The following is a 24,022-nucleotide window of genomic DNA, read 5'->3' as shown; positions in this document are numbered from 1 at the left end:
AATAGAGGGAATTTGTTATAATTTAATCTGTTCAGTCTGAGATCCCAATACATCTTAAATGGAATCTAAATTACCCTCTCTACATTCCTGTAATAGTCACACAGTATGGAGTTAACCATAAAATAGAGACACTCATAAGAGATACTCTATTGTAAAACTGCTGCAGAAGAATTTGTGTACTCTATTTCAATAGCATTGATTGCAACAATTGTTGCCTTGCACATAGTGTATCATAGGGATAATAGCAACATTTATGTTGCACTTAACACAGACTGTTCTGATACTTATTGGCAGCTGAATAGAGATACTGTATCATAAAACCACTGCAGTAGAGATTGTGTACTCTATTTCAAGAGCATGGATTGCAACAAATGTTGCCCTGCACACAGTGTACTATAGGGATAGTAGCAACATTTATGTGCCACTAACCACAGACTGATCAGATAAGTACTGGCAGATTAACATTGCTCCAATCCAGAATATATACGATATAGCTCCAATCTATTCAGATCCCATATAATAGTGGTGTATAATATCTGGTAACATATTCAAAAACCGGCACATCTTTGTTTGCAAAATAAACAACTTTAGATAATGGTATGGGCATATTGTGTTTGAAGATTAAAATTGACTCAAATGACTCAGACAATTACAGGAACTGAATGTAGGTCCTATTAAACCTCCAACTACCAACTCCCTTAGAAGTTGATATATACCCTCAATTGCCCTATATTTGTGTGTGGATCACGATTTATATGAATACAACAAGAGATACACTCAGATCATGGGTCATGCTCTAAATATTCAATCTCTTACAATAAAGCGTATCATTTAAACACAGATCCAATAATACACTAGTTGAATCCACACACTATATTACCATATTCTGCACAAATGTGCAGTGGTACTTAATAATAAGACTCTTATAAATGTACCGTGGTAAAAAATAATACCAACGTATTCAAATGTACTTTTCGGCTCCAATGACACACATTATAAACATATGGTTGTAGGAGCTACTGTGGTGAGCCCACCTTTTTAAATATACTTAGTTCACCATTTTCTTAACTTTAGTCACTTATATGTTTGTATGTATTAGTTTTTAACCTCTATATTTTGCTGTATGTGTCCTTCAGTAGGGACTGTGTAAATATTAATTAAAAGCAATAAAAGTTACGTTTTATTATAATAATTAATTCTACAAATTTGATTTGTGCACCCGACCTATCAACCGCTTTTCTAGTTCTCTCACCTTTGCCATTTAATTGGTTGTATCAGGGTCGCACCCCCAGAGAAGTATAAAGTCTAATTAAGACATACGATTATTGGGGTTTCACAGGTTAACCGATTTATAAAAAGTGATACACAAATTTACAGTGTGCAGATGTTTTCTCTCTGTTCTTTTTGATGAGACGTGAGGCCATCATGTCTATTTGAGGTACGCCCCAAAGACTTGTCACCTCTGCAAACACTTCTGAGTGGAGGCCCCACTCTCCCGGATGGAGATTGTGTCTGCTGAGGAAGTCCACTTCCCAGTAGTTCACTCCAGGAATGAAGATTGCTGACAGCGCCACTGCATGTTTTTCCGCCCAGAGAGTGATTCTTGTTACCTCTGACATTGCAGCTCTGCTCTTCGTTCCGCCCTGTCGGTTTATGTAGGCTACCGTCGTTACATTGTCCGACTGAACCTGAATGGCCTGATCTTTCAGAAGATGTGCCGCTTGTAGAAGACCGTTGTACACGGCTCTTAGTTCCAAAATGTTGATTGGAAGGATGGATTCCAGACTTGACCACCTTCACTGGAAGTTTTCCCCTTGAGTGACTGCTCCCCAACCTCTGAGATTTGCATCCGTGGTTAGGAGGATCCAATTCAGAATCCCAAACCTGCGGCCCTCTAGTAGATGAGAGCTTTGCAGCCACCAGAGGAGCGAGATTCTGGCTTTTGGAGACAGACTTATCCTCTGGTGCATGTGAAGATGAGATCCCGACCATTTGTCCAGGAGATCCAGTTGGAAGGACTGAGCATAAATCTTCTGTACTGCAGAGCCTCGTAGGAGGCAACCATCTTCCCCAGAAGGCGAATGCACTGATGAACCGATACCTGGTTATGCTTCAAGACCTCCCGAACCATTGCTTGTATCACCAAGGCTTGCTCTTCCGGTAGAAACACCCTCTGTACCTCCGTGTCGAGGATCATCCCCAGGAAGGTCAGTCTCCTTGTCGGCTCTAAATGTGACTTTGGAAGGTTCAGGATGCATCCATGATCCTGGAGTAGTTGAGTCGTGAGAGCAATGCTCTGGAACAGCTTCTCCCTGTAAGACGCTTTTATCAGCAGGTCGTCCAGATAAGGAATTATGTTCACACCCCGCTTGCGGAGGAGTAGCATCATCTCCGCCATCACCTTGGTGAACACTCTTGGTGCCATGGAGAGGCCAAACGGCAGCGCCTGGAACTGACAAAAACAGTCCAGTAGCGCAAATCTGAGATAAGCCTGGTGAGGCAGCCAGATCGGGATGTGAAGGTACGCATCCTTGATATCCAGGGATACCAGGAATTCCCCTTCCTCTAGACCTGAGATCACCGCTCTCAGAGACTCCATCTTGAATTTGAATTCCCTCAAGTAGGGGTTCAATGACTTTAGAGTTAATATCGGTCTTACCGAACCATCCGGTTTCGGTACCACAAACAGGTTTGAATAATAACCCTTGTGCTGCAGGTGAGGTGTAACTGGAACAATGACATTTGACCTTAGCAACTTTTGAATAGTTTCCTGTAGGATAGCACTTTCTGTCAGCGAAGCTGGCAAGCCTGATTTGAAGAATCTGTGAGGTGGGAGTTCTTGAAACTCCAGTCTGAACCCCTGGGTAACAATATCCAGTGCCCAGGGATCCAGGCATGAGGACGCCCAGACATGACTGAAATTGCTTAGTCTTGCTCACACCTGCATGATCTCCAGGCTGGGAGGTACACCATCATGCCGAGGATTTTGAGGAAGCAGAACCAGGTTTCTGTTCCTGGGAACATGTGGGTACAGGTTTTCGGGATTTCCCCTGGCCACCACTAAAGAAAGTGGAGGGGGATTTGGACTTTTTTGCTTTAGCGGTCCGAAAGGACTGCATCGCAGACATAGGATATGATTTCTTAGTCGGTGGTGTAGCAGAGGGAAGAAAAGTTGACTTACCAGCAGTTGCCGTGGAGATCCATGCATCTAACGCTTCCCCAAACAGAGCCTGACCTGTGAAGGGTAGGTTCTCCACACTCTTCTTGGATTCCGCGTACACAGACCATTGGCGGAGCCAGAGTCCGCTGCGTGCCGAGACAGCCATGGAAGAAGCTCTTGCGTTCAGATTTCCAAGGTCTTTCATGGCTTCCACCATGAAACCTGCAGAATCCTGTATGTGATGTAAAAATAATTCAATGTCACTTCTATCCATAGAATCTAAATCCTCTAGTAAAGTGCCTGACCACTTTACAATGGCTTTAGAAATCCATGCACAAGCAATAGTCAGAGCCGTCTTAACAGCAGTGTAGGCCCCTGGGCACAGCAATGGACTGGGCCCCCTACCCACCCATCAGCGGTAGGGGTGGGGGGTTCTATCAGCAGCAGCTTTGATGTCCCACGGGCAGAAGGGGGGTTCTATCTTCCGCTCAGCATGTAGGACCTGGAGAAATAATTTCTGCTAATTACTCCTTTACTGCACAGATGGGGCAGGAAGGAGAACACTAAACTATAGAAGGGGACATTGTGCTGAATGAAGGGGCCAGGGTACGTGACTTCAAGGGTGGTAGGGGGTGTTTAATACACAGGGGAGGGGTGGATAGGGGAGTGGGCTTAATATTCATCATTTTCTGGTGGGAGGGCAGCTTGCTTTACTGCAGATATCTCCAATTCCTGGAAATATATTTATTAGCTTTAATGGGATAAAAAAAACTAGAGAGTCCCACCTTTCAGGAGGTACTGGGGACTTGGGGATCAGAGCTCAGGAGCCAGAGCAATCCTCCAACAAAAATATAAAACTACATATTGGGCATGTGGAGCTGGAGCAGGGACCAGCTGCTTGAAAGCTGATGTTTCTGGTTCTGGGCAAAGTAGAGACAAGCTGTGAGGGGTCACCAAAAGAGGAGAGTCCCAGCTTTTGGAGTATACCCTCAGAAAAACTCTAAGTCAGACAGAACTCAAGATATTTGGCTGGGAAGAGCAATTAACAGTCTTGGATGAGGACCACTGCTTTGAAGTCGAATATCTCTGGTTCCTCAGGGCCGATTTTCAAAAATTTGGTACCCCTGGAAAGAGGGGACCCTCAACTATCAGCCTAGGGCCCTTTTACCACTGGGGCCCTTGGGCAAGAGCCCATTGAGCCCATACGAAAAGACGGCCCTGGCAATAGTAGGTCTTAAAGCTACGCCATTTGCTGTGTATAAAGATTTGCCGTCTCTTTTAAAGCAGTGGACCCAGGTACAGGTAAAACCACTTTTTTATACAACCTAGAAACAGAAGCGTCTACCACCGGCGGGTTTTCCCACGTTTTCCTATCCTCCTCAGGGAAAGGAAAAGCAATGAGAACCCTTTTAGGGATCTGAAAGTTTTTCTCCGGGTTTTCCCAGGATTTTTCAAACAATGCGTTCAATTCTTTAGATGCTGGGAAGGTAAGGGAGGCTTTCTTATTGTCATTAAAGTAAGCCTCCTCCACCTGCTCAGGAACCTTATCAGTAATGTGTAAAACATCCCTAATAGCCTCAATCATGAGTTGCACCCCCTTAGCAAGGGATGCCTCTCCCCCCTCCGTATATCCCCATCACCGTCCTCTGAAACAGAGTCGGTATCCATGTCGACATGCATTATTTTTAAAAGAGCATGCTTTTTATGATATACATCAGGGGTCTTGGATGAGGTAGTGGGAGTTGAATATGACAAAACCTCTACAGATCTTTTCAAAACCTGTGTTTCAGTCTCATTATGAGCAATCCTAGATGAAATCTGGGATATCATTCCCTTAATAGAAGCCACCCATTGGGGTTCGGATTCAGAAGGCTGAGACAATATATTGCATTCCTGAGTACATGGAATAGACTCCTCTGGAGAAGATACACACTCTGCAGCACAAGAAACAGAGTCCCTAGACATGGTAATGTGAGATATATATATAAACATACACACACACACATGAAAATGTCAGACACAATTTCCCCCAGAGTACCTTCAGAGAGACACAGAGTATAAGGAGCCAGCACACAGTGCCCCAGTAGGCAGTTATATGATAAATGCCTGGCGCTGACTGAGTAACCTTAATAGATTAAACAGCAATAATAACAGTGAATAACCCTCTCCCCCTCCCCCCCTTCTATAACCCCATGGTACCGCACAGGATAGCTGGAGTTATGTGGAGGGTCAGTGCTCCACTGGTGAGTGCTGGATCCACTCTGAGGAGAAGCTCCGCCCCCTGTAATGGCGCGTCTTCCCGCACTTCTGATTTTATACTGGCCTGAGGTAAATCCTTGCTAGCAGCAGTACAGAGTCCCTGATAGCCATAGTGATTAGTGACCAGTGTTTAGGGTATTGCGCTGGTCCACGGCGCAACTTACAGCGCTGCACAACTGTACCTCTGAGCCCTCCGGAGCGCAGCCTTACAGCGCTGCGCTCCTACCCTTGTGCCGCCATTCTCGCCGGTGACCCGCTTATCGGGGCACCGGCGTCAGGGGTGTAGCGAGGGTGGTTCAAGTGGAGCACGAGCTCCGGGCGCTGAAAAAGTTAGAGGGCGCGCTGCCACCCACCACCACCACCCCCTTCCCGCGGGCCACTGTACTGGCAGCCGCAGAACAGGAGGAGCAGAGGGCACACACTGACTCTGAGACTAGGTAGGGAACAGGGCAGGCCAGAGGCGACAGTAGGAGATACATGTCAGAGCTCTGCCGTCCTCTTTATACAGATGGAGCCACGCTAATCGTGGCTCCATCTGCGACTGAGTTCGATCGGCGAGGCGGACTCCCGGACATGAATGGGATGTGCGTGCGTTGTAGACGCGCACGCGCGCCATTGAAAGAGAATGGGAGCGTCTCTGTGCGCTCGGTGGTGTGCCAGGCACATGCGCCCCCAGGCACACCGAGCGCCCCTGCCTGCTATGTAGCCACGCTCAATTAGTGTGGCTCCATCTGTATGTCTCACGTTCTGCTTGTAGCTGTGCAGCAGGGTTACTTCTGTCCTGCAGCGCCACTCTCTGCCCGCTGCTGCAGCACCTCTCTCTTTCCTGGAAGCTACAGCACGTCTCTACTTCAGATGCTGCAGCAGCTCTCTTTGCCCTAGCTGCTGCAGCAGCTCTTGCTACCCCGACTTCTGCAGAACCTCTCTCTGCCCTGGCTGCCACTTCTCTCTATATTGATGCTGGAGCACCTCTATCTGCCCCTCAAGGGGGGTTTAGGTCTGTGGGGGGGGGGGGGGTGTCACATTTGGGGCATTATTTTAATTGAGGCATTGGGAGATTATCAGATTGCCCTGAGCTCCACAAGGTCTAGAACCAGACCAGTCACCAGTTTAGGATTTTTAAATATTGTTTTTTTCAAATGTAACATGTCACCACATGTTGGATAGGCCCCCAATTCAGTACAGGGGAGGGGGACACCAAAACATACCCTTGCTCCGGGCGCAATGGCACCTAGCTACACCTCTGGCCGGTGTCATACTCACCACCTCGATCTTCTGGCTCTGTTAGGGGGTGGCGGCAGTGCTGCGGGAGTGAGTGGTCACCTCGGGGGCTTGCGATCATCACCCTCAGGAGCTCAGTGTCCTGTCAGCGGTGAGAGGGGCCATTAACATCTAGGGTTGGATCCTACTCCCCGCATAAGTCCCACGAAGCAGGGAGGCTGTTGCCAGCAGTCCCCCTGTACCTAACTATTTTAAAAAAAAAACTAAAAGAACTCCTAGGAGCTCACCTCGCTGTGACCGGCTACACCGGGCACATTTTCTAAACTGAGTCTGGTAGGAGGTGCATAGAGGGAGGAGCCAGCCCACACTGTTAAACTCTTAAAGTGCCCATGGCTCCCAAGGGACCCGCCTATACCCCATGGTACTAATGTGGACCCCAGCATCATCTAGGACGTAAGAGAAAATAGGGGGAAGCCCACGCTGGTAGGGGTCCAGGGCTGGTAATTGAGTTATTAATAAAGTACTCCCCTTTCCCACCACATTATCATTAATAAACCCCCCTTCCTCCACAGCTGAATTCTTTTTTTCTGCAGATTGTTTCAGCAGACGCAGATTGGAGGTCTGCTGACAAATTGGACGTGTATACACATTTATTTAATGTAGACTCTGCGAGCAGGTCCGCAGTAGGATTGTATAAATAGTTTGATCTGCCCAGGTTTGGACAAGTGTGTACCCAGCTTAACAGTATTGTAAAACTCAACTCAGGAAGCACCTGATTATGGGGGTCATTCCGAGTTGATCGTAGCTGTGCTAAATTTAGCACAGCTACGATCATTCACACTGACATGCGGGGGGACGTCCAGCACAGGGCTAGTCCGCCCCGCATGTCAGTTCCCCTCTCCCCGCAAAAGTGCAAAGGCCTACTCGTCACGCAGCCGCCGCGGCCTGCCCCCCCCAATGGTCCGGCCACGCCTGCGTTGGCCGGACCATGCCCCCCCTAAACGGTGGCTTAATGGTGCCGCCCAGCCCCCTCCCGCCCAGCAACCGCCTCTGCCTCAGAGGCGATCGCTAGCCAACAACGGCTGCCATGCGCCGGCACACTGCGGCACCGGCGCATGCGCAGTTCCAACCCGATCGCTGCACTGCGAGAAACTACAGCGAGCGATCAGTTCGGAATGACCCACTATATACAGACTCAAATCAGTCATAAAACTTCAGGTTTAATTAACAGTGGCTTACCATGCTGATCTATCTTATAAGAGCCTGTATACAATGAGAGCAGGGACCCTGGTCAGTGGTCACATGTCATAATATGAACCAGCTCTTTTATCCATACTTTCTAGCTATTAAATGTTCCCTTTGAGAATTGTGTTCTCATCCCATCCATTTCACTAGGCAGTGGGCAGGGTGCAAAAGGATGACATACTCTTCCAGGTTTCCATGGGACACCTCAAAATTTCAGGCGTTCAGCTAGAGTTCTGGAAGAGTAGGCAAGTATGCTTTTATTACAGGGCTTGGGTCCACTCCAAATGTATTAAGCCTTAACAAGAGATAAAGTGGAGACATATAAAGAGTGATAAAGTACTAGCCAACCAGCTCCTAACTGTCATTTTTCCAACACAGCCTGTGACATGACAGTAAGGAGCTGGTTGGCTGGTCATTTATCACTCTTTATCCATCTCCACTCTATCACTTTTTAAGGCTTAATACTGTACATTTGGACAAAAAAAGGAGAGAAGAAAGGGTTCGGAATGCCCTAAAGTGGTGCACGTAATCTTGTACTAAAATATAACTTTTATTATCATATATAATAAAACCAGCGAATATTTAAGAAGAAAGGTAGAGTAGTGTAAGTAAGAAAGAAATCGTGATTAAAATTAAAAAAGCTGCACACTTAGGATCATCAATCTGACTGATAAAATACTTACCTCACCACAAAAAGAAATACTAAATAAGGGTCTCTCTTTCTCCCCTACCCAATCATTTGACAGGTTTAATATGGAGAAAGATCTCAACCTCTTTGCCCGTAAAATACTTTAAAAAAAATCCTTTCTGAAAAAGTCGGAATATAGGGAACTGGGAATTTTTCCTGAAGAATTAACCCATGAAGATTCCGAAGCTCTGTCCATTTTAGAAGAACTAGAAGGGAATCAACTTGACACAGCGACATCAGTCCAACAGACTCTGGAAATAGAACCTATACCGAGCAAGTCAGGAGTTATCCTTAAGAAAAGATCTACCTTCTCCCCAGACTTCCATATTTGTCCACCTGTGAAAGTCTTTGTGGACTTGGTGAGCCAGGATCTAGATAAATTAGAGATATCCAAAAGAAGGGGAAAATATCCACAGAACCTCAACTTCCAACAGAGGAAGGCTCTGAATGAGATACAACAATGGAAAGACACAATTATTAAGCCCTCTGATAAAGGGGGCAACGTTGTGCTCTGGCCACGGGAGAAATACATACAGGAAATTAAGAGGCAACTAGGGGACAAACTCTGTTACAAAAAACTTATTTTTAATCCCACGCAGGATTATCAAGAGGTGTACAACAGAATAATTCAGAGAGCAAAAGACAGTGGCATCATTCCCAAGAAAGATTTTGACTTCCTATATTCTGAAAACCCCAAGATACCTACCCTATACCTACTTCCTAAAATTCACAAGGATGAGGTCAATCCTCCGGGCAGACCCATTGTGTCAGGAATAGGCAGCCTGACGGAGAAGGCTAGTGAATACCTAGATCTACATCTGAGGGAATACGTCACAGGATTACCCTCATATACAAGGGATACTCTTGACGTCCTTAGCAAAATCCAAGATGTAGTATTCAATCCTGGCACATGGTTGATAACTTGTGACGTCGAAAGCTTGTACACGAGTATTAAACATGAATTTGGGATACAGGCGGTCCAATATTTTTTGAATATGGACCAAAAAAGTGACTTTAATAACTGCCTGATTACCCTCTTACGTTTTGTCCTGACCAAAAACTATTTCGTCTGCGATGGCGACTTCTACCTCCAGGTACAGGGGACTGCGATGGGGACTACGTGTGCGCCCACGTACGCTAACCTGTACCTGGGGTGGTGGGAGAGGGATATTGTGTTCTGCGAGGAGAATGATCCGTATACCACCCACATACATATGTGGATGAGGTATATAGATGACCTCCTCATAATTTGGGGAGGAGACAAACCAACATTTATGAAATTCATGCAGAAGCTCAATTCAAACAATCTGAATCTAAAACTCACATACGAAATGGACGAGAAAAAGGTCAATTTTTTAGATGTTACACTGACCTTGGAAGCAGATGGACATATCTCTTCAGATTTGTTTCGTAAAAAAACTGCAACAAACAGCATATTACATCATGAGAGCTCCCACCACCCGTCAGTAATAAAAGGACTGCCGAAAGGGGAGTTCTTACGTATGAAGAGGAACTGCTCCGAAAAAGACACTTTCCAATTGAGGGCCAAACAACTAAGTAATAGACTGGAGTCCCGTGGATACAGTAAGAGATCAGTGAAACAAGCTTATCATGAAACAAGAACGTATACAAGAGACCAACTACTCACGCCCAAGACGAAAAAGAAGGAAGAGGAGAAAGTAAGATTCATAGGTACCTTCTGCCAGGAGTGGCAGGATGTTCGGGAGATATTACAGAAACACTATGAAATTCTTAGGACTGATCCAGATCTAGAAACAATCCTGGGGGAAAATATCACGGTGAATTGGAGAAGATCCAAAAACCTCAGAGATATACTAGTCCAAAGCCACTTGGAAACCATTAAGAAACCCCTATACAACAAAAAAGGATCCAATAAATGTGGTACTTGTAAGGCATGTTCGATCATGGTCCACACAACCGAATATACGGATAAATTCGATAGGGTTTGGCGTATTGGAGAATATATCAACTGCGAAACCCCTGCCGTGATATATAACTTAAGATGCCCATGTAACAAGATCTACATAGGGAAAACCAAGAGGCCTCTGAAGAAAAGATTACTTGAACACCTTGGGAATATAAGAAATGCCAGGAGAGATAAGGAGCTGATGAAGACGCTCACACCAGTAGCGCGACATTTTCTGAAACATCACCAAGGCAATTCCAGGGGTTTGGCAGCCTTCGGTATGAAGAGAATTACCCTTAATATCAGAGGAGGTGATATTGATCGGGAACTTCTCAAACAGGAAACCAGGCTGATTTTCTTGATGGATACCCTTATACCTAAGGGTTTGAATGAAGAAAACACATATATTTCTTTTCTGTAATCTAGGGAGAAGCCCTAGAATTCATACACAATTGATGAACCTTGGATATTTATACCCGTCAGGGTATAAACAACATCATACATACCTGAAAGGTCCTCCCCACTATTTAGGGAGTGCTCCCCAATATCACTGAATGGTATAAGAGACCAGATCTGAGCATACCTAAGGGGGCCCATTGATTTTGTGGCCTTTTGATTCATTATTGATTATCTAGATTATTCATCCCAACAGTAGAGTGGAATATTTACAGATATATATAAGAATACCACAGCATATTTATCTCTTTCATATTTATTCACTACATAATTCTTCACTTTGCACAAGTTAGTTCATAGTTTTATTATTTTTGTCACATTTGGGTTTTTCACTTATTTGTTCTTAATCAATGGAATTATGATATCATTCCCCTATTATTTATTGAAGATACAAGCTGGAATCGCTGTCTCTGTAGCGACTCCAAAGATGCAAGATATCACTCACATATTTTCACGAGAGGAGGAGCATCAATATCACATACAGTACTTATTTTTCACATTATTTATCAATTATTAATTATTTGTCACTTCTCACATTTATCACATCCCTTCCCAGCATGTAGGATTCATTACACATGCACTGATTGAAGATATCGGGTATAGGAGACTGAATATCACGTCACGTTTGTGACAACTCAGAGATACATCTGAACACTTGTAGGTCTCCACACTATTCAACGGACGAAAACATCTGTTGATTCCCCTTTAAGATCACACATCCCCTTTTTTTCTGCTGTTAGGTCTACTCTCCCCTTTTTGGACACTTTAAATGAGACTGTTCAAAATGTAATAGAATCAAATGAAATTATGCCATATTACACTCACTAAGGGCTTCCTTGGTATTACAGTCCATCCGGTGGATAAAATCATAATATACATGCCACACAAATGCTTATTAGCATCTCAAAGATGTGTCACTGTCAATTATTTCAAAATGGGGATCTATACATATATATCCCATTTATATCAGTAAAATACAACCATGGACTGAGAGATATAAATGGACACGGATACGTCTTTGTTAAGGATTTATATTATATTTTATTTTATTTCTTACCATTCATTCATCATTTTTTCCCTAGAAGTGCAGGAAGTATTTTTCAACAAAAATGAATAATGAATTGACCATCAGTGAAAACTTTCCTAATCACCTTACCCACCCATCATGTTAAATGACCAATTTATTTATACATGCAGCCAGTGGTTAAGGGAACTGGGCTTATATGTCCAAATAAGAAGATTTTTGCGGGGATATATATTGCTTTATGGAAAAGATACATTAAGCAGCATATCTTCTTATCAGAGCTATTACAGCACGGATAGGTACTCGTGGAATCGAGTCTACACACGATCCAGCCTGCTACACTGTGATTGATTGAGACTCCCTGGATCAGTGATGGAGGTACGTAAGGAGACAGGGAGGTTTGACATGAGCCGATCACATGACTCACACGCCGATGGGCGGACCCCTGTCACGTCATCAATGATGACACTGAGATAAAGAATTTCTATTGGCGGATCGCGGCAATTGCCGCTATTTAGGGGAAACCTGAAGGCAATCTGGTTCTGCCTCTGATGAAGCAAACAGCGAAGCGTGCGTCAGGCTAGCTGCGCACCTCAGATAGTCACCGTATCATGATAGATTAGGAAGGATACAATTATATGAAGAGTGTCTCTCCACGCTAGTGGGGAAATAGGAAACAGTCTATTAGGCTACAGCTTGATTAGATACTTGTCTCCAGTGTGCAGCGTGAAGTTCAGTGTGCATAGTGAACTATGGCCCTCATTCCGAGTTGTTCGCTCGCAAGGCGAATGTAGCAGAGTTACACACGCTAAGCCGCCGCCTACTGGGAGTGAATCTAAACATCTTAAATGTGCGACCGATGTATTCGCAATATTGCGATCAAAACCGAGTTAGCAGTTTCTGAGTAACTCCAGACTTACTCTGCCTGTGCGATCAATTCAGTGCTTTTCGGTCCCGGCTGACGTCATAAACACACCCAGCGTTCGCCCAAGCACTCCCACCGTTTCTCCAGACACGCCTGCGTTTTTTCCGGAAACGGTAGCGTTTCCTGCCACACGCCCCTAAAACGCCGTACATCCGCCCAGTAACACCCATTTCCTGTCAATCACAATGCGTTCTCCGGAGCGACGAAAAAGCCGTGAGTAAAATTACTTTCTTCTTAGTAAAGTTACTTGACGCATGCGCAGTGCGAACATTACGCATGCGCACTAAGAGAATTCTCACTGCGATGCGATGAAAAATACCGAGCGAACAACTCGGAATGAGGGCCTATATATCAAATGCTCCTTGAATAGGAAACAGCCTAATTGGAAAACTATATGTTTGACTCGACTGTATACATTGCAAATCACATAGCATAATTAATGATATGCATTAAATGTGTATAATTCTTGTCCTTATAAATGCAGTACTTAGTCCCGATATGAACAGTACATATATACTACAAAGTACTGTGTAAAGGACTGCATACATACGGGGACATCAGTGACATGGTTCACACTCTTAATGATTGCTTGATTGCTTAATTGCTACCCAATAAACCTGTTCCATCTTTGTCTCACTTGCTCCTCTATGAATGATTTAGGAGCGATTACAGTTTAACAGTTTAATGATTATAGTGATCCTGAGGGGAAAGTGTCAAACAATGAACACTGTGAATATCAATCACTAACCAATACTGTGACGGGGGAACTATAATGAGAAGCAGCGACGTTAGCTGCAAACAAGTTTATCTCTGTGTCACAATAAAATCAAGATAAGACTATCAGGTCCAAACAGCCGAAAATCCAAAGGCTGTTAGAGAATCAGACACCTGCTGCTTCTCTCACATGTGTTACAATTGTATCATTATATGACTCACTCATAGTGGATGTAACAATATTAAAGGAACTTATGAAAACATACAGATGCTTCTGTGATACAACTGAAGCCCAGTAAATATTCTGTTACTATACCAGTGATACAATCAAAACACAACACACTTTATTGGGAGAATAGTTTGTTTATTATTTAATATAGCAAATCATTAGAGCATTATTACCATCTCACCACTAATATATATCGAAAAATAGGAGTCCTGTTTCCCCAACGGTCTCATACTATATATCCCGAAAGGGACTAGAAAAATAGAGACACTCATTCTAGGAGTTTATACTCCCAGGACACTCTTCATTGTTCTAATATCAAAAATTTAGGAATTATACGGATGACATCTATGTGCAGCTTTTTTAATTTTTAATTTTAATCACGATTTCTTTCTTACTTACACTACTCTACCTTTCTTCTTAAATATTCGCTGGTTTTATTATTATATGATAATAAAAGTTATATTTTAGTACAAGATTACGTGCACTACTTTAGGGCATTCCGAACCCTTTCTTCTCTCCTTTTTTTGTGCAGATTTAATTTGCCCGTGGTAGCACCCCCTAAACTGTCATGAACAACACAGATGTGTTTGGGACAAAATAAATAAGGGGTCATTTTCATAGAAGCTGTTTAACCTGTGCGACCAGTACTACAGTTACTGTACATTTGGGCCTTAGGGCCTGATTCAGACCTGATCGCAAAAGCAAAATCTTTCTCAAATGGGAAAACCATGCTGCACTGCAGGTGGGGCAGATGTAACATGTGCAGAGAGAGTTAGATTTGGGTGGGTTATTTTGTTTCTGTGCAGGGTAAATAAGCGCAACGGAATATGCTGCGCTATATAAGAAACTGTTAATAAATAAATAAATACTGGCTGCTTTATTGTTACACTGCAATTTAGATTTCAGTTTGAACACACCCCACCCAAATCTAACTCTCTCTGCACGTTATATCTGCCCCCATGCAGTGCACATGGTTTTGCCCATTAGAGAAAAAGTATACTGTTGCTATCAGGTCTGAATTAGGCCCTTAATTCCCGAATGAATCAAGATCCCTAAAAAAACTTTTTAGCTCACCTGATGTGGTGGCAGTATAATAGCAACAGGTAAAACCAAGAATAAATATCACTGTGTAACAACAAGTCCCAGGGAAGCACTGCAGTTTTTGATTGCATGGGATGAATGCATGATGATGATAATAATAATAATAATAATAATAAATAGGATTTTAATACCTACCGGTAAATCCTTTTTTCTTAGTCCGTAGAGGGTGCTGGGGACTCCAAAAGGACCATGGGGTATAGACGGGATCCGCAGGAGACATGGGCACTTTAAGACTTTGAATGGGTGTGAACTGGCTCCTCCCTCTATGCCCCTCCTCCAGACTCCAGTTATAGAACTGTGCCCAGGGAGACGGACATTTCGAGGCAAGAATTTATTGTTTAAACACGGTGAGCGTCATACCAGCTCACACCTCAAACATGCCGCAGAACGTGGCATTCAATAGAACACCAGCCGACGGCATGAAAAATATACAGCAATATGCTGACCGAAAATGTAACACAACCTGTGTGTAAACATGACCAGTAATAGCATACCGCATGCCATGGCATGAATAACTTCAGCAACAGACTGACTGAAAAGAAACACAACATGAATGTAACCATAACCAATAACTGCAGATACAGTACGCACTGGGCCGGGCGCCCAGCATCCTCTGCGGACTAAGAGAAAAGGATTTACAGGTAGGTATTAAAATCCTATTTTCTCATACGTCCTAGAGGATGCTGGGGACGACTCCAAAAGGACCGTGGGGTCTATACCAAAGCTCTAGAACGGGCGGGAGAGTGCGGATGACTCTGCAGCACCGATTGCCCAAACAAGAGGTCCTCATCAGCCAGGGTATCAAACTTGTAGAATATTTGCAAAAATGTTTGAACCTGACTAAGTAGCTGCTCTGCAAGGCTATAAAACCGAGACCCCTCGGACAGCCACCCAGGATGAGCCCACCTTTCTGGTAGAATGGGCCTTCACCGATTTCGGCAACGGCAATCCAGCCGTAAAACGAGCAAGCTTAATTGTATTACAGATCCAGCGTGTAATAGTCTACTTGGAAGCTGGAACCCCAATCTTGTTGGGAGCATGTAGGATAAACAGAACCTCCATTTTCCTGATCTGAGCCAATCTGGCAACACAAAATTTCAAAATTCAGACCACATCGAGATGCTTCGATGTCACCCAGTGTCAGTAGCCACTCGCACCACAAAAGGTTGGTTCAAGTGAAACCGATGAAACCACTTTTGGCAGAAACTGCTGCCGAGTTCTCAACTCCGCTCTATCTTCATGGAAGATTAAACAGGTCTCTTGTGAGACCAAGCCGCCAACTCAGACACCCGCCTTGCGGATGCCAAGGTCAACCGCATGACGAGGAATTTCAACTCAACCATACTGAAAAGTTCAACCAAAGAAATTGCAGGAACTGCAACACCACGTAAAGATCCCATGGTGCCACAGAGGCACAAAGGGAGGATGGATGTGTAAGACTCCTTTTACGAAAGTTTGAAACTCTGGAAAGGAGGCCAATTGTTTTTGGAAGAAAACCGATAAGGCTGAAATCTGAACCTTAATTGAGCCCAACCTAAGATCGCATCCACATGATCTTGTAAGAAAAGAATGGAGAAAACGATCCAACTGGAACTCTTCCGTAGGACTCTTCTTGGATTCACACCAAGCCACATAATTTCCTCCAAATATGGTGGTAATGTTTTGACGTTACTTCTTTTCTGCCTGAAGAAGAGTAGGGATGACTTCACTGGGAATACCCTTTCGGGCTGGGATCCGACGTTCAATTTCCAAGTCGTCAAGGGAAACCACGGTAAGTCTTGGAACACACACGGCCCCTGCTATAACAGATCCTCTCGCAGAGGAAGAGGTCAGGGATCTCCTATGAGTAATTGCTGAAGATCCGGATACCAGCCCCCCTTGACCAGTCTGGAAAAAAGAGGATCACCTGAACCTTTGTTCTTCTTATAATCTTTAACATCTTTGGAAAGAGTGGAAATGGAGGGAACACATAGACCGACCAAAACACCCACGGTATCACTAGGGCGTCCACTGCTATCGCTTGAGGGACCCTCGACCTGGAACAATATTTCTGAAGTTTCTTGTCGAGGCGAGACGCCATCTTGTCTATTTGCGGAATTCTCCAAAGACTTGTCACTTCTGTGAAAACCGCTTGATGAAGACTCCACCATCCTGGATAGAGAACGTGTCCGCCGAGGAAGTCTGCTTCCCAGTTGTCCACTCTTGGAACGAACATCGCTGACAGAGCGCGTAAATGTTTTCGTCGCCCAGCGGAAAATCCCTCTGGCTTCTGCCATTTCTTCTCCGGTTTTCGTCTGTAGAAAACCGTTATATATGGCCCTTAACTCTGGACCGCTAATGAGGCGACAAGTATCCTAACATGACACTTGTCCTCTGTGAGAATTGCACCGCTACCAGAGAAGCGAGATACTGGTCTTGAAACCATGATTATCCCAGGTGGGAACCGGACCACTTGTCCAACAGGTCCCGCTAAACACTCAGGCCTGCAACCTGCCCACTGAATGGCCTCGTAGGCCGCAACTATCTCTTTTTCAGCAACTGAATGTATTGACGGATTGACACCGTTGCAGGTCTGCCAGACTCTGAAGTCTCAGAGCTTTCCTTTTTTTTTTTTTTGAAGCAAATAAACTCTCCTCAGTACTGCATCTAATAATATTGCCCAAGCCGATCACCGCGTCGTTGGGACCAACAGGGATTCTGGCAAGTTCTGTTGTTGAAGAACTGTCAAGGAGAAAACAACGTTTAGCACCATTTGGCTTCTTGATTCGGAGAGCGATCCAGTACAGAATAATTATGACTCCTTACTAACGAAGGAAACCCATCATACCACCATCACACTGGGGAAATGGTAACAACAATCCTGAATCGCAAACCTCAGGTAAACCTAATGCGGAAGAAACCGTAATTAGACCTCCTACTACTCTTTCAGAGTCGAGAACCCTACCATGAGAGATTCCCTCATGGAGTTTAAGTAGGAATACTGGGATTTGTCTGACCAAGCCGTCTGGCCTCGGGAGCACGAAAAAGCTTGAATAGTAGCTTCTTCTCTTTTTTTTATTTTTTTATTATCGGAACAGCAGGACAATGACCTGATCCTGACACAACTCTTGTATTGCGTTACATACAACCTCCCTGTCTTGAGGAGGATCGGTAAGGTCGATTTGAAAAAATCGGTGAGGGGAACGTCTGGAAACTCCCGTATGTCCCCCTAGGGACTCTATCCTGAACTCACTGGTCCATGTCCTTTCCAGGACTGACTGAAGAGTTTTAGACGTGGTCCCACCAGTGTGGGCCCCTGCAAGATAGACCCAACGTCCTACGGTGGACGTGGCAGAAAACAACGGATGATTTCTGCTCCTGTGAACCTGAAAAGGCAGCTGACCTCTTACCTTTTTTTACCTTCCTTTACCTGCAAAGAAAGGGGAATCCTTAACTATTGGGTCAAAATGACTGCATCCTACAACAATGCATCACCAACCGCTGTGAGGGAACATAGGGCAAGAAGGTAGACTTACCCGTGGCACCTGCCGAGAGCATATTAACAAGGCCCTCACCAAACCAGGCTTCACCTTCGTGGGGAAGAGACTCCACTTCTTTTTGGAGTCAGCATTCGCATCCCTTTGGTGAATCCACAATGCCCTCCTAGCCGAGACCGCCATGGAAGTGGAACGCGCGCCCAAGAGTCCCATCCTTTGTAGTCGCACGGCAGTATGCTGCAATGTTCTAGATATGACCTAACTTAAGGAGTATCACATCTCTCCCCAGGGTAATTATGTCGGATGACAAAGTAACTGACCATTTCTGAATACAAGCACTCCCCCCTGCGCATGCAATGCAAGTATAATCAAAGCATATAATTAAAATATCACTTAGCTTCCAGTAAACGATCCTTTGTGACAGGGCCCCGTGAAGAGCAGGGGTTGACTCTCACTTTATTCTATCCACGGCGGGAAAAGAATAAACACTCGGACTCCTCGTGATGATTTGAAACCATCTTGTCACAGCTGACCTAAAGTTATTCAACAGAGCGACCAGCACATGAGAAGGAAAAGTTTACTTCAGCATTCATTATAATTTTTTTGTATAAATATACACATTTAAATACACATATACACACATATATCTATATATACATTTCTCACATATATTTACCTCCCACTTATAGGGTGTTATTGGTGGAGGTTGATCATACTATCAGTATTGCACTAGGAGGCGCCTTTTTTCACTTTGTTTTTGTAGATATATATATATATATATATATATATTTATTTTTTGTCAGGAACAACAGGGTCCCTAGTGACATTAATACGTTCTTAATGTGTATGAAACATGTACTGAATGCCGATGTTGTGGATCTAATCAGGAAACATTATGGTCGACATAAGACATAGTAGAAACTGGGCAAAATAAAATTTTTGTGACCCCGAGGGGTCTGAGGGAAATATATATATTATTAATATTACGCCCTCCACAAATATTACTACGTCTGTGCTCGAGCCACAGATCAATGCAACCGTACCATACATATATATATATATATATATATATATATATATATATATACACAGGTATAGCTTTTTGAAATGCATCACATTATAATGTTAATTAATACCCAGTCAGATTAGTTGGTGCTGACAGGGTCACCGACACACGACTGTGTCTCCCATATAGTTTTTTTCTTTTGGAAAAGCATACAACTACTGACATGTTGACAATCAAGTACCATCAGGAGTCGGCGGTGCCGTCAGAGGGATTCCCATAGCCGTTTGTGGCAGAGCACTCAGACATGCCGACACACGTGTACTAAACACCCACCGACATTACACTGACTATAAGGGATAGATCCCAGTACTTTCTGACAGGGAAAACACCGAAAACGTTTACCAGCTCATTTACCACACGTTCATAATATATAGTGCTTTATTTTTTTACATACATTGCACTAAACAACTGTGCCCCCCCCCCCCCCCCTGTTTTTCACTGTGAGCTGTTCATTTTTTGCTTTGGCAGGGCCAGCGTCTCTGTGAGGAGAAAATGGCGCTGGATAGAGCTGTGAGGGCTAAGCCATGCACCCTTATCGGCGAGCTTCAGTCCCGCTACTTTTAAAAATTTTTATACTGGCGGGGGTCTGTATACGGTGCCTATGCACTGTATACCTCTTTGCCAGGCTAATATATGAGGTATATTGCTGCCCAGGGCGCCCCCCCTGCGCCCTGCACCCTTGTAGTGCCGCTTGTGTGTGGAAGCAATGGCGCGCAGCGCGACCGCTGCGCGGTACCTCAGAGACACTGAAGTCTTCTGTCGTCACTGAAGTCTTCTGTTCTTCTTTTACTCACCCGGCTTCTTTCTTCTGGCTCTGTGAGGGGGGTGACGGCGCGGCTCCGTGAACGAGCAGCTAGGCGTACCAAGTGATCAGACCCTCTGGAGCTAATGGTGTCTAGTAGCCTAAGAAGCAGAGCCTTTAAACCCACAGAAGTACGTCTGCTTCTCTCCCCTCAGTCCCACAATGCAGGGAGCCTGTTGCCAGCAGTGCTCCCTGAAAATAATAAACCTAACAAAGTCTTTTCCGAGAAACTCAGTAGAGCTCCTCAGTGTGTGACCAGTCTCTCTGGGCACAGAATCTAACTGGAGTCTGGAGGAGGGGCATAGAGGGAGGAGCCAGTTCACACCCATTCAAAATCTTAAAGTGCCCATGTCTCCTGCGGATCCCGTCTATACCCCATGGTCCTTTTGGAGTCCCCAGCATCCTCTAGGACATATGAGAAATAATAATAATAATAATAATAATCAATGTAGGACTGGGGTATAAAGGGCACACTGGGGAAATGTAGTGGTAGGGGCCCATATTTAGAGGTGTGGCCAGAGCCGTCCCTAACCAATATGATGCCGTAGGCAAGATTTTGTCTGGTGCCCCCTAGCACAGACACTAGTTCCGCCTCTGACCCTGTACCCCTTTCTCAGCACCATCACCACTCACCCATAGCAGTCTTCATTTTTGGTGCTCCTACCCCCATATTTTAAATAGGAACAGTGTGCACATTCGGTGTGCAGCCCAAAATGGGGCGTGTTCAATAATAATAATACCCCCAGTTGAAATTACGCTAAACAGTACTGCAACTTTTTTCATATTATATCATGCAATAGTGTCTCTCACGTTACATCACACAGTAGTACCACTTTACTCCTCACAATAGTGCCCCTTATTCACATTACACCACACCATATTGCTCTTTATTCACATTAGATCACACAGTAATGCCCTTTCTATATGTTACACCACAAAGTAGTACACCTTATACACATAATGCCACACATTAGTAATGCCTTTATAAACATACTACACATAATATCACACAGTAATGCCCCTTACACATACTGTATGATGCACATTATTAATGCCCTTATACACATAATATCCCTTACACATATGCCACATATTATTAATGCCCTTACATGTAAAATTATACACATAATGCCCCTTACACATATGCCGCACATTAGTAATGCACTTTGCATGCAGATAGAGCCACAGTTACACTCAGAATATAGGCATTCTGCATATAATTTTAATCAGCAGAAGCTGCTTGTGCCCCTAGGCATTCCAAATGCCCTAGGCATTTGCCTAGTTTGACTATGCCTAGGCTCTGGGTGTGGCCAGTCTCTAGAAGGGGTGTGGCCAGCCATCACAGAGGCTTTGTTAACCATTAGAGAGTGCATAGTCTAGGCCCCTTGATAAATATACACAGTAAATACTGCTAGTGCATTCATTGTAATGTACCAGATTAATAACAGCAAAGCACTGTAGAAAATACACCCTAGCCCTGTGCAGCATAAGGTAACATATACATAATGTATAATTTAAGTGCACAGTCTGGAACCTGATATCTAGAGGAGGAGGTGGGCTCCCAGGAAGTGGGGCCCACTGGGGGTTTACCCTGTACCCCTGTGGGCCAGTCTAACACTGATGATAATAATAATAATAATAATAATAATAATAATAATAATAATAATAAAGCACAGATTAGTGATGTGAGCCTTCTGTACAACCATGTGTGATGTAAATTCTGTATTGTCATGTTAGGTTGGCACATCACCAAGTACAGAGCAGGAGGAAAATGAGCTTCTCATGATTTCTTAAGAAATCCAAGTCAAAACTTTTTTTTTCTTTTAATATTATCTTATTATTATTTGTGGGTGTTTTTTTTTTTTTTTTTGCAATACAAGGAATGTATAAACAGATAATTGTCTTTAAAAGTGAAATATTCTGAAACAATATTTAGAAACAAGTGAGAGTCAGTAGTCAGAATAGATAACAATTGTAGGATACATCTGCATGTATGATGTCACTGTGCAGATGTATAGTGTTTGTAAAGTGTGGAAGGTTGCGCCTGGATATCTAAACCTTAGATCACGTTTATAATATTTGTTAAACAGATAATTTAGCAAAGCAAATTTTTTTTCTTGTCAAATAAGCATCAAATAATAATATGGGACTTTTGGCTTGACCTCATGGCTATGCTGAACGTAATTACTTCAAATATGTTTTCAAGCAAATAGGTTTAACTGTTAACTATGCATGTTATTATTGCTTATTATAAAGTTTTACTGAAACCAAAAGAGGGGTGGGGGCAGGGTTGGACTGGCACACAGGTGAAATCCCCGGTGGGCCACACTGCCCAAGCGCCCCAACCACTCCTCTTTGGGTGGAGCAGGATCATGGGTTCTTGGTTTGTTTCTATGGCAAATACACAACAATTGGCCTTCCTGCCAATTAAAATAGGATTTTAATTACCTGCCGGTAAATCCTTTTCTCGTAGTCCGTAGAGGATGCTGGGGTCCATTTTAATACCATGGGGTATAGACGGTACCGCAGGAGCCTTCGGCACTTTAAGACTTTTCAACAGTGTGAACTGGCTCCTCCCTCTATGCCGCTCCTCCAGACCTCAGTATAGGAACTATGCCCAAGGAGACGAACATTCTCGAGAGAGGAATTACTATTAAACTTGTGGCGAGATTCACACCAGCTCACACCATCCATAAACAACATGTCGGCTAACATGGCCTTTAACATAACTCATGCCAACCAGCATGCATAACGTAACAGCAACAGCTGTTAACAACTGAACACATGAAACAATGTGCAAAAAGATAAACGTAATCAGCAGGAAAAATTAGCACTGGGCGGGCGCCCAGCATCCTCTCTGGACTACGAGAAAAGGATTTACCGGCAGGTAATTAAAATCCTATTTTCTCTTACGTCCTAGGGGATGCTGGGGTCCATTTTAGTACCATGGGGATATACCAAAGCTCCTAGTATGGGCGGGAAAGTGCTAATGTTCCTGCAGAACTGACTGACCAAATTGAAGGTCGTCAGCTGCCAAGGTGTTAAACTTATAAAACTTATCAAATGTGTTTGCACCCAACCAACTAGCAGCTCGGCAGATTTGCAAAGCCGAGACCCCCCGGGCAGCCGCCCAGGACAAACCCACTTTCCTTGTAGAGTGTGCTTTTACCGAAATCGGTAACGGCAATCCTGCCGTGTAATGAGCGTGCTGAATGGTACCCCTGATCCAGTGCGCAATAGTCTGCTTAGAAGCAGGACCCCCAATCTTGTTGGGGTCATAGAGGACAAACAGAGATTCTGTTTTCCTTATCCGAGCCGTTCTTGCAACATAAGTCCTCAGCGCTCTGACGACATCCAAGGACCTTGAGACGGCTGAGGTGTCGGAAGCTACTATACTACTATTGGTTGGTTGATATAAAAAGAAGACACAACCTTCGAAAGAAAGTGCTGACGTGTTCTCAGTTCAGCCCTATCTTCATGAAATATCAAATAAGGACTATGTGACAGAGCTCCTAACTCAGACACTCATCTGCCTGAAGCCACGGCCAACAGCATGACCACTTTTCAAGTGAGAACTTTAACTCCGCCTCTTGCAGAGGCTCAAAACAGTCCGATTTAAGGAACTGCAACACCACATTAAGATCCCATGTCACCGCAGGAGGCACAAAGGGAGGTTGGATGTGCAGAACCCCTTTCACGAATGTCTGGACCTCAGGAAGAGAAGTCAAT

The 24,022-nt window shown here is 44.1% G+C and overlaps 1 protein-coding gene across 3 annotated transcripts in view; it reads right to left on the bottom strand.

Moving 5' to 3' along the window:
* Positions 1-24,022, bottom strand: part of HMCN1 (hemicentin 1) — a 1,072,092-nt gene that overhangs the window by 596,631 nt on the left and 451,439 nt on the right. The window lies entirely within an intron of this gene.

This window comes from Pseudophryne corroboree, chromosome 9 (genome assembly GCF_028390025.1).
Source record: "Pseudophryne corroboree isolate aPseCor3 chromosome 9, aPseCor3.hap2, whole genome shotgun sequence".
In the NCBI taxonomy this organism is placed as follows: domain Eukaryota; kingdom Metazoa; phylum Chordata; class Amphibia; order Anura; family Myobatrachidae; genus Pseudophryne; species Pseudophryne corroboree.
This window is presented reverse-complemented; position numbering and strand designations above follow the sequence as displayed.